The sequence below is a fragment of the Cherax quadricarinatus genome, chromosome 81, assembly GCF_038502225.1.
Source record: "Cherax quadricarinatus isolate ZL_2023a chromosome 81, ASM3850222v1, whole genome shotgun sequence".
NCBI lineage: Eukaryota > Metazoa > Arthropoda > Malacostraca > Decapoda > Parastacidae > Cherax > Cherax quadricarinatus.
This window is the reverse complement of record NC_091372.1, coordinates 4403416-4415901: the sequence shown is the minus strand read 5'-3', so window position 1 is coordinate 4415901 and position 12486 is coordinate 4403416. Positions and strand designations below refer to the sequence as shown.

The 12486-nt window shown below is 42.9% G+C and overlaps 1 protein-coding gene across 5 annotated transcripts in view; it reads left to right on the top strand.

Annotated features, from left to right (window-relative positions):
- The first annotated feature begins 336 nt into the window (after positions 1-336).
- The window catches only part of LOC128699777 (uncharacterized), an 86808-nt gene continuing 74658 nt past the window's right edge, over positions 337-12486 (top strand). For 2 of the 5 annotated variants that reach the window (XM_070102290.1, XM_070102284.1), the window contains exon 1: positions 337-490. The gene's annotated coding sequence lies outside the window, so the exon portion shown is untranslated. Of the gene's footprint in view, positions 491-8650; positions 8733-8759; positions 8868-9647; positions 9774-12486 lie in introns of those variants that run through there. The other 3 variants (XM_070102286.1, XM_070102288.1, XM_070102289.1) reach the window with 3 other exon arrangements.

Below are 12486 nucleotides of genomic sequence, written 5' to 3'. Positions count from 1 at the left end.
AGTGATCAGCTGAGTGTAGTGTTGTTTACCAGTGATCAGCTGAGTGTAGTGTTGTTTACCAGTGATCAGCTGAGTGTAGTGTTGTTTACCAGCGATCAGCTGAGTGTAGTGTTGTTTACCAGTGATCAGCTGAGTGTAGTGTTGTTTACCAGTGATCAGCTGAGTGTAGTGTTGTTTACCAGTGATCAGCTGAGTGTAGTGTTGTTTACCAGTGATCAGCTGAGTGTAGTGTGTACACAAGTGATGAGTGTAGTGTAGGGTATATAGTGCGATGTGTTTTACACCCAGTACACTGTGTGTAGGTGAGTGCACACACAATAAGAGGTGAGTGTAGGCAAGACGTGGCAGCGTCGCCCCGCACCTCCGCCACCCCTGGGGTCACGTGATCACGGTGGGTTCCTCTCCCCTGCAGGAGTACACTCTGGCCTCTCAACTTCCCTTCCATTTCTTTCATTTCCCGTCATGTTCGTCGTTTGTAGCCACACATAAGGTAAGTGTGAGTGCTAGTGCTCCCGCCCGAGAGTGTAAGTGGAGGAGGTAAGTGTAGATAATGATGTAAGAGGTGAGTGAAGAGCCGGACACACCGCTGGTAGAGACGCTGCTGGGTTTGGGGTGTCAAGCGCCGTTGCCACACACAAGTATTTTACACCCTCCCATGCCTCCCCAGGCCTAATAACAACAATTTTACAATGTCATCGATTGCTTAGGCATAATCTCGTGACATTACTTCTTAAGGTAAATGATATGTATTAGTTGAGTGAGGTTATACGATGTAGTAGAGGGTGGGCGGGTTACTAAGCATTACTCGGGCCACAAAGCACATATAATATCCCTCTGTCTTCTAAGCATTACATATAAAATTTTTTAAGTTATTTTCCTTTCTATAAGTTTTTCCTTTCCAAATTCATGAAAATAGTGGTATGTTTTGTGTGCCAAGTTAAATAACAAAGCCAGTTCCAAATGTCAAATTTGGAATATTCTTGTAAATAATTTATTAACACTGGCGACTACCAGTTCCCAAAATGCGCACAAATTTTAATAAATATATACGCGAAAATCTACCATTATACTGGAAAAGACACAAACGATGTATAATTAATATTCTCATTAACATGTCATTTTTCTGGAGAGCCTTAAACCCGTAAGGAATCATAAAGCGCCTGGGGATGGAAGGTATGGAGACAACGTTTCCCCCACAACGTTGCACATTATATTGCATGATGTCTTCCCGTCGTCTGTATTTGATATCTTTTCTCTCTCCATGGACCTCTCAAGGGAGGTTCCTTGACGTTGGTGAGGGGCTCTTGATCTAGGGAATTAGATCTGGGCTCCAGTTCCGTGATTTGAGCCTGAATACCTTCCATCCCCCCCCTCATGCGCTGTATAATCCTACGGGTTTAGCGCTCCCCCATGGTTATTATATAATTCTCTCCATGGAAGGTTATGTTTAACCTAGGGAAGGGCAGCTCCAGTTCCTGGAATTAAGAGCCCTTTCCCGGCATGAGGGCACTCTGAGAAATCAGTGTAGAGGTGAGGTTGATCTCTTACAAATGGATGAGTAGACCTATACAGCAAATCCCAAATACCGATGCAGGGGTCTTGATCCAAGGAATTAGAAGTGATCTTGCATCAAACCTGATTGCTTCGTTCTCCCAGGTGTTAAATGACAAGTGTTTAGAGCTCAATAAATTTAAAATTATTAAGAAAAAACATGATCGCATGCACAGATTTAGCACAGTGGTGTATGACCCATTCAGGTTTACCGCTTTAATGTGACTATAACAATAATAGGTTTAGCGCTTTGAGATTATTATAATACTAGCGAGTCCATCATAGATGGGGTGGGGGATGTCCCTGGATGCCGGTGAATGGCTGTTGATCCAAGGAATTGGAGTTACCCTCCATTTCATTGGATTAAACTTGATCACCTCTTGCTCCCCAGGTGCTGCATAACCCTTACGGTTTTAGCGCTTCCCTCATGAATGTGATACCACAAATAGGTGAGTACACACACACACACACGGGGCCAGGAGCTAAGACTCGACCCCTGCTACCACAAATAGGTGAGTACAACTCATGGAACAGGGAGAGAATGGACCTAGTAGCGACCAGCGAAGAGGTGGTGCCAGGAACTGTGAATCGACCCCTGCAACCACATGTAGGTGAGTGTACACAGAGACACGCAGACAGACACACACATAGAGGTTGATAAAACTCATGGAGCAGGGAGAGTGACCTAGTAGCAACCAGTGAAGAAGCGGGGCCAGGAGCAGTGACTCGACCCTTGCAACCACCATTGAGTACAGACAGGCGCACACACACACACACACACACACACACACACACACACACACACACACACACACACACACACACACACACACACACACACACACACACACACACACACACATATATACACACACACACACACACACACACACACAGGGAGAGAGAGGACCTAGTAGAAATCAGTGAAGAGGCGGGGCCAGGAGCTATGAATCGACCCCTGCAACCACAAATAGGTGAGTACAAATAGGTGAGCACACACACACACACACACACACACACACACACACACACACACACACACACACACATACACACATGACGACACTGGAGGACAGGAGGGTCAGGGGAGACATGATAACGACATATAAAATACTGCGTGGAATAGACAAGGTGGACAAGGACAGGATGTTCCAGGGAGGGGACACAGAAACAAGAGGCCACAATTGGAAGTTGAAGACACAAATGAGTCAGAGAGATAGTAGGAAGTATTTCTTCAGTCATAGAGTTGTAAGGCAGTGGAATAACCTAGAAAATGACGTAGTGGAGGCAGGAACCATACACAGTTTTAAGACGAGGTTTGATAAAGCTCATGGAGCGGGGAGAGAGAGGGTCTAGTAGCAACCGGTGAAGAGGCGGGGCCAGGAGCTAGGACTCGACCCCTGCAACCACAAATAGGTGAGTACAAATAGGTGAGTACATACACACATACACACACACACACATACACACATACACACATACACACATACACACATACACACATACACACACACACACACACACACACACACACACACACACACACACACACACACACACACACACACACACACACACACACACACACACGAAGACGACACTGAAAGACAGGAGATATAGGGGGATATGATAACGACATATAAAATACTGAGGTATAGACAAGGTGGTTCGAGACAGGATGTTCCAGAGATGGGACACAGCAACAAGGGGTGGCAGTTGGAAATTGAAGATTCAGATGAATCACAGGGATGTTAGGAAGTATTCAGTCACAGAGTTGTTAGAAAGTGGAATAACCTGGGTAGGGATGTAGTGGAGGCAGGATCCATACATAGCTTTAAGAAGAGGTATGATAAAGCTCACGGAGCGGGAAGAGTGACTGAGTAGCGGCCAGTTGAAGAGGTGCCAGGAGCTGTGATTCGACCCCTGCAACCACAACTAGGTGAGCACACACACTCAAACCTAAGAATAGCATTCCGACATCTTACTTAATAAGGAATCTTTCAAGATCCTGTACACCGTGTATGTTAGGCCTATATTGGAGTATGCAGCACCAGTTTGGAACCCACACCTAGCAAGGCATGTAAGGAAATTAGAGAAAATGGAAATGTTTGCAACAAGACTAGTCCCGGAAATCAACCTGACGACACTAGAGGACAGGAGAGATAGAGGAATATGATAACGACATTTAAAATACTGAGAGGAATTGACAGGGTGGACAGAGACAGGATGTTCCAGAGATGGGACACAGGAACAAGGGGTCACAATTGGAAGTTGAAGACTGATGAATCACAGGGATGTTAGGAAGTATTTCTTTAGTCACAGAGTTGTTAGGAAGTGGAATGGTCTGGGATGTAGTGGAGGCAGGATCCATACATAGCTTTAAGAAGAGGTATGATAAAGCTCATGGAGCAGGAAGAGTGACCTAGTAGTGACCAGTGAAGAGGCGGGGCCAGGAGCTGAGTCTCGACCCCTGCAACCACAGATGAATTAGGCGCTCGCGCGCTCGCGCCCACACACACACACACACACACACACACACACACACACACACACACACACACACACACACACACACACACACACACACACACACACACACACACAAGAAGGAATCGTTCAGGACCCTGTACACCGTGTACGTTAGGCCCATATTGGAGTATGCAGCACCAGTCTGGAACCCACACCTAGCCAAGCACGTCAAGAAACTAGAGAAAGTGCGAAGGTTTGCAACAGGACTAGTCCCAGAGCTAAGAGGTATGTCCTACGAGGAGAGGTTAAGGGAAATCAACCTGACGACACTGGAGGACAGGAGAGATAGGGGGGACATGATAACGACATACAAAACACTGAGAGGAATTGACAAGGTGGACAAAGACAGGATGTTCCAGAGACTGGACACAGCAACACGGGGACACAGTTGGAAGCTGAAGACACAGATGAATCAAAGGGATGTTAGGAAGTATTTCTTCAGCCACAGAGTAGTCAGGAAGTGGAATAGTTTGGGAAGTGATGTAGTGGAGGCAGGATCCATACATAGCTTTAAGCAGAGGTACGATAAAGCTTATGGTTCAGGGAGAGTGACCTAGTAGAGACCAGTGAAGAGGAGGGGCCAGGAGCTTGGACTCGACCCCTGCAACCTCAACTAGGTGAGTAACTAGGTGAGTACACACACCACACACACCACACACACACACACACACCACACACACCACACACACACACCACACACACCACACACACCACACACACCACACACACCACACACACACCACACACACCACACACACCACACACACACACACCACACACACCACACACACCACACACACACACACACACACACACACCACACACACACCACACACACACCACACACACACACCACACACACACCACACACACACCACACACACACCACACACACCACACACACACCACACACACACACACACACCCCACACACACACCACACACACCCCACACACACACCACACACACCACACACACACACCACACACACACACACCACACACACACACACCACACACACACACACCACACACACACACCACACCACACACCACACACACACACCACACACACACCACACGCACACCACACAAACACACGCACACACACACACACACACACACACACACACACACACACACACACCACACACACACACACACACACACTCACCACACACACTCACCACACACACTCACCACACACACCACACACACTCACCACACACACTCATAACACACACACACACCACACACACACCACACACACACACCACACACACACACCACACACACACACCACACACACACCACACACACACCACACACAAACACACCACACACAAACACACCACACACACACACACACACACACACACACACACACACACACACACACACACACACACACACACCACACACACACACCACACACACACACACACACACACACACACACACACACAACCACACACACCCACACACACACACACACACACACACACACACACACACACACACACACACACCACACACACACCACACACACACCACACACACACACACACACACACACACACACACACACACACACACACACACACACACACACACACACACACACACACACACACACACACACACACACCACACACACACCACACACACACACACACACACACACACACACACACACACACACACACACACCACACACACACACACCACACACACACACCACACACACACACCACACACACACCACACACACACACCACACACACACACCACACACACACCACACACACACACACCACACACACACACACACACACACACACCACACACACACACCACACACACACACACACACACACACACACACACACACACACACACACACACACACACTCACACACACACACACACACACACACACACACACACACACACACACACACACACACACACATACACACACACACACACACCACCCACCCACACACACACACCACACACACTCACCACACACACACACCACACACACTCACCACACACACACACACACACACACACACACACACACACACACACACACACACACACACACACACACACACACACACACACACACACACACACACACACACACACCACACACCACACACACACACACACACACACACACACACACACCACACACACCACACACACACACACACACACACACACACACACACACACACACACACACACACACACACACACACACACACAGTGTAATGCACACTTTTCCCTGCTCAGTAATAACCACATGGAGACAAACTCAGAAAATTAATTGGTGTGTACATTTCGACCCCCACTGCTGCGGTCCTCTTCAACAGATACACAAGTGAAAGGAGATCATGAATTCATAGAAAGGTTGCGACTCACCCGTGCAGGTGAGCATGGAGTGTCAGGTCAGAGCGTGGGAAGACAGGTCAGGGAGTGCGTGGTTGTGAAGACGTTTTGAAGTAAAGCTTAAAATTTGGGTAGGAAGTTCCTCTGTGTTATGTAGTTCCTGATCTTGTGCTGACGTTCTGTAGTAGGCTGTTATGTACTTAAGGGCAAATTTTGAGATGGCATCTGTTTTCCATTGTCCCTATGATATGTTAAAATTAAGAGTGGTACATATGAGTGCAGTTTCTGTGATTTTGCTTTTGTAGCTGCAGTGTAATTTGTGTGATGGTGGCAGTTTCCCAGTGAATATTGTGATTATTTTTGGAAACATGTTGAAAAACGCCGAATTCTTCTGTCCATTACGTATTGCCCTCGGGTGTTCGGTGATCATCATACAGATAGCATTCTGCCTGTCAACCCGATGTATACTTGGTTGCAATCTTTGGTAGACTCCTGGTGTGTCTTGTGTAAGTGAATGCTTCTGTTTCTTGGAAGATTCTCCAGTATGTTAGGATGGAAAGTAATTATGTTGGTCACTTTGTTAAGACGATTGATTGTGCCTTGGTGGTGGGGTAACATGAGTTTGAGATTTGCTTGATAGAGTTTTTGTGAACGGAGGTTTTGTAATAATTACTTGCATTCTTTTCTCTTTGTTTTATAGACCAATCAAGGTATCCTAATTTGGAGAATTTTGTTCTGGGGATTTCTTTTTTCTTAGTCCAACTTCGAGGGGCTGCATATCCTGAGTGTACGTAAAATCAGGCTTGAACTTGTGCTCTTTTTAATCTTCATTGAATGGTGGGTGCAGAAATGAACATAGTTGGAAGTGTGAGTGGGCTTCCTATAAAATGAGAATTGATCCTGATCCTTATTTGTGGTGATGAGGACATCGAGGAATGGTAGTTGATTGTTTCCCATTAAGATTATCAAAGACTGTGTCAAAAACTGTTCCAGCTGTCGTTCCATGTATAAAGACATCAACGTTTATGTACCAGATCATGTCTGGTGGTTAATGCTGGAAAGGATGGTTGTTTTATACTACTCACTAGTCTATACATGGAATACTGTGAAAATACCATCCTTCCCAACATTAAACCACCGCCCACGAACACCAAAATCTGCCAGTGCATACCAAAATGAAACCATGTTCACCAAATACTGTATATCAAAAAAAAAAGAGGGGCCTGAGCTTGCTACCATCTGCAGCTCATAAGACTGCCATCCCCACGAGCCCCTTTGAGGCGGGGTAGATGGCAGACCAGAGGCCTAGCTTCTCCCTACGAGCCCCGTGAGGGCGGGGAATGTGGCTAGGCCTGGGGACACTTGGTCCCAAAGATGAGGAGGTACTTGTACCTCCTCCCATGGGAGACTTAAGTCTCGAGACTCTCCCCAGATAGGGAGCCAAGGCCGGGTCACCACTACTTGGAAAAGACCCGGGCCGGGAGAATACCGGCGAATAAAAAAAAAAAAAACTATATCAAACCAGTTGGTCAGTCAGTTTCGACCAATGGGGAAAAGTCACTGTCAGGCTTTTTTGGGTTATCCTAGGTAATTTATACATGTTACTCTATGATAATTTGTGTAACTGTTTATGTATACCTGTACCTAAATAAACTTTCTGACCAGTAGGTGGATGGGGTAGCAGAGGAACCTAACTTAAAATTTATTATCCATGCCATTAGATGTGTTTCTATTGTTCACTGAAGTCCATAGTTATGGAACGCATTTCCCTCAAGGAAGGTTCCTTGACGTTGGTGAGGGGCTCTTGATCAAGGGAATTGGATCTGTGCTCCAGTTCCCTAAATTGAGCCTGAATACTTTCCATCCTCTCCCACATGCGCTGTATAATTCTACGGGTTTAACGCTCCCCATGATTATAATTATAAATATATGCAATGCATTTCAGGCAAACTTTAAATAAACCTGTTGTAAAAAGGTATTTATACTACATTACCACAAGCAGCAACAATCTAGCTGATAAGGCAATCAACCATTTATTCAGCCTCTGAAAGAAATAATTTATTATTATTATTATTATTATTATTATTATTATTATTATTATTATTATTATTATTATTATTATTATACAACTAAGTAAATTATATATATGTTTTTTACGCAAACCGCAATAAGTACATAGTTGCTAGAGTAGACCTCTGGAAACTTGTCAAATGTGATATACGCCAACACTAGTTTGTTTACGGTGCTGGGAAGGTGCGTGTATTATCTTGACATTTTTATGGTGGACCACTGGAAGGTACCTTGATGCTGCTGAACGGCTCTTGAGCCGAGGAATTGGGGGTATTCTCCACCTCCGTGGATTGACATTGATTACTTCCCAATCTCTAGGTTCTGTATGACAGGTGGTACGTTACAATGACCCTAATGGAAATAGTCTGATATTTTGAGGGTTATCCTTAGTTATTTATTTATATATATTATATAATATATATATATTATATAATATATATATATATATATTATATAATATATAATATATATTATATAATATATATATATATATTATATATAATATATATATGTATATATATTTATATATATATATAATATATATTATATATATCTATATATATGTATATATATATATATATATATATATATATATATATATATATATATATATATAATTGTAATCACCTAAACCTGCAGAACCGAACTTATATATAACTGTACCTTAATAAAGTTATTAGGTTAGTAGACAGCAACAATCCAGGGAGGTGTTAACCACCTGTCAAACTTGTAAGTAATTAAGTTTATTTAGGTACAGGTGCACATAAGTACAATTATCATGCATAGTAACGTGTGTAAATTACCTAGGATAACACCGAAAAGTGGCTTATTTCCATACGGGTCCCTGTATTTCCATTGAAATGTTATTGGAAACCTGTTAAATTTTGTTTTGCACTGTTTTCTGGCAGGATTGATGATCTTTTTCTGTCTCATGAACATGTAGTATGGTAGGTGAATTTTGCAAATTTCTTCATGCATTTAGTATTACCTTAACTCTCCTGTTCTCTCTTCAGTGAGGTTGCTTTATGTTGCGGAGGTGCTAAGCATGTTTATTAGGTTAAGATAAGATAAGATTTCATTCGGATTTTTAACCCCCCTGAGGGTTAGCCACCCAGGATAGCCCAAGAATGTCAGTGCATCATCAAGGACTGTCTAACTTACTTCCATTGGGGTCCTCAATCTTGTCCCCCAGGATGCGACCCACATCAGTTGACTAACACTCAGGTACCTATTTGCCACTAGGTGAACAGGGCAACAGGTGTAAGGAAACGTGTTGAAATGTTTCCACCCGCTGGGAATCGAACCCAAGCCCTCCGTTTGTGAAGCGGGAGCTTTAGCCACAAGGCCACCGGGCCACACGAAGTATAATTATACGAGTTTTGGGAAATTAGAATTGTCTTGCATAGTAACGTGTAAATTACTAGGATAACCCCAAAAAAGTCAACTTGACTTATTTCCAGTTTGAGGGCTATGCTTAAAAATCGTCTCATTACAAACCAAACCAACTAAAACAACTTTCAATGAGTTTGAAGCAACTCCTAAATATATTATATGACCTTGAGTCTATTACATCTGCCAGTCCATGAAATGTTATTGTTTGAACCATTAATTGTAATACTGTTTTTATTATGTGCAACTTCAAGATTATTGCTCTTATAAACCTCCACCTTGACTGCCTCGCATTAGTATTAAGATAAAGCAAAGATTTATTAAAAAGTTAACCACTCTTATCTTGTCTAGACTTAAGTATAGTTATTATGTACTAGATTAGTCTTCCCAAAATGCCCCGGCATGATAGTGACTTTCTTTGTATGTAGTACTTAACAAATCAAAATTGTAAATACACATTGTAACCTTGCAAAGAAATAAAATCTTTGTCTTTGTCCTTTATCATTTTGTCTAACTTTTTCTTTTGGGGTTATCCAGCTTAATTTACACATATATACATGTATTACTATGTATGTATGATAATTGTGTAACTGTATTTATGTTGTATACCTGTACCTAAATAAACTTACGAAATAGCAGCTTAACTATTAGATACGGTAAAATCAGTCACGATTATAATAATAAAAATATAATAAAACTAAACTAAACAGGAAATCAAATGCATGAAAATAAGTAGCATTAAAAAAATCAGTAGGAATAAAAAACCGAGTAAATTAAATGATCTGGCTTTATTTTCCTTTAATCGAACCTGAATGCCTCCCATAACCCTGATGAGTTTAGCACTTCCCTATAATTGTAATGATAATTTTTTTGCGATAATAGATTTTAATCTGTAATATTTTTCTTCTAACCTAGGAGGCCTGATCTGAGATCAGGCTGTGGGGATGACAGTCCCCAGAACCACTAACATAATTTGACTCCAGTGGGTTTAACCTTCCTCATGAATATACTGTAATACAGTTATAATAATAAGGTGAATAGTTTGGTTGCAATTTTTTTTATTCAGGAAAATGTCTCGTGTTTAAGTTTTCTATTTAGGTTTCATGCATAAGTTTAAATCCTTAACCCTTTCAGGGTCCAAGGCCAAAATCTGAAGTTAAAGTTATTATCATATTATTGTTTACCACTGTTGTTTATTACAATAAACATGCAAAAACCGAGTAAATTAAATGATCTGGCTTTATTTTCCTTTAATCGAACCTGAATGCCTCCCATAACCCTGATGAGTTTAGCACTTCCCTATAATTGTAATGATAATTTTTTTGCGATAATAGATTTTAATCTGTAATATTTTTCTTCTAACCTAGGAGGCCTGATCTGAGATCAGGCTGTGGGGATGACAGTCCCCAGAACCACTAACATAATTTGACTCCAGTGGGTTTAACCTTCCTCATGAATATACTGTAATACAGTTATAATAATAAGGTGCCATCATGTTTCTCACTACGTCACCTGATATACCCAATAACATCTTGGTATCTTTCAATGTTTTACTACCCGTGTATACAACAATATCCAACACCAGGCCACTGTCACAATCACAGAGTACAAACAATTTTATACCAAAGCGGTTCCTCTTGCTCGGTATATACTGCTTGAATGACAGTCTACCTTTGAACAAAATCAAAGACTCGTCAATTACAAGATTCTTGAATGGATAATAGTATATCCTGCAACTTTTTTTTATTCATGAAAATTTCTCGTGTATAAGTTTTCTATTTAGGTTTCATGCATAAGTTTGTCAGAGAAGTGCAACATACGTAAGAGTAAGATAAACCTGTTCACTGGTATTATTTCACTGAAGGATGGGGTACAAATTAGCCGATCTGTGGACCAGTATGCTTTTATATTATGCTTATAGACGTGAGGCATAAGCATTATTGTTGCAAAAAGCAAATACATTTCTGCAACAGTCGTCTCTTTCCACCTGTGTAGTCTTGACTGTGGTGATAAGATCGTATTTGCCATGGTGTACTGAAAATACTTATTACTTTCCCTGACAATAGTTTCCATCAATGGCTGGTCAAAGAATAATTCAAAGAATTCCAGTTCATTGGCCGTGGTTCCAAGGGGACAGGTAGGTAGAATTCCACTTTGCGAGTCATCAAAGTGGTGAGGGCTGGGAACAAAATTGGGATTTTGCTGCCAATCCCAGATACGGTTTGCTGGTGGATACTGGACATCATAGGCTGGTTGTACGGGTGGTTGTGGCGGGCTGGTGGGTGACGCTCCGCTTTGTCCTTGAACTGACGAGTCAGCAGCGTGGGTTCCCGCGTGGCACAGCGAGTCACGCATGGCGGTGCCACTACCACCACCAGCCCCACTAACACCATCCACTGATGTCTGTGGCCCATCCATGCCAAGTGTAGCCACATCATCCTCACTATCACTACCTAAAACGGGTGTAGGGCCACGGGATGTACTCCGGGATGTACTACGGGATGTACTCCGTCCCCTGGGCATAGCATAGGGTACACTACCCGAGCGC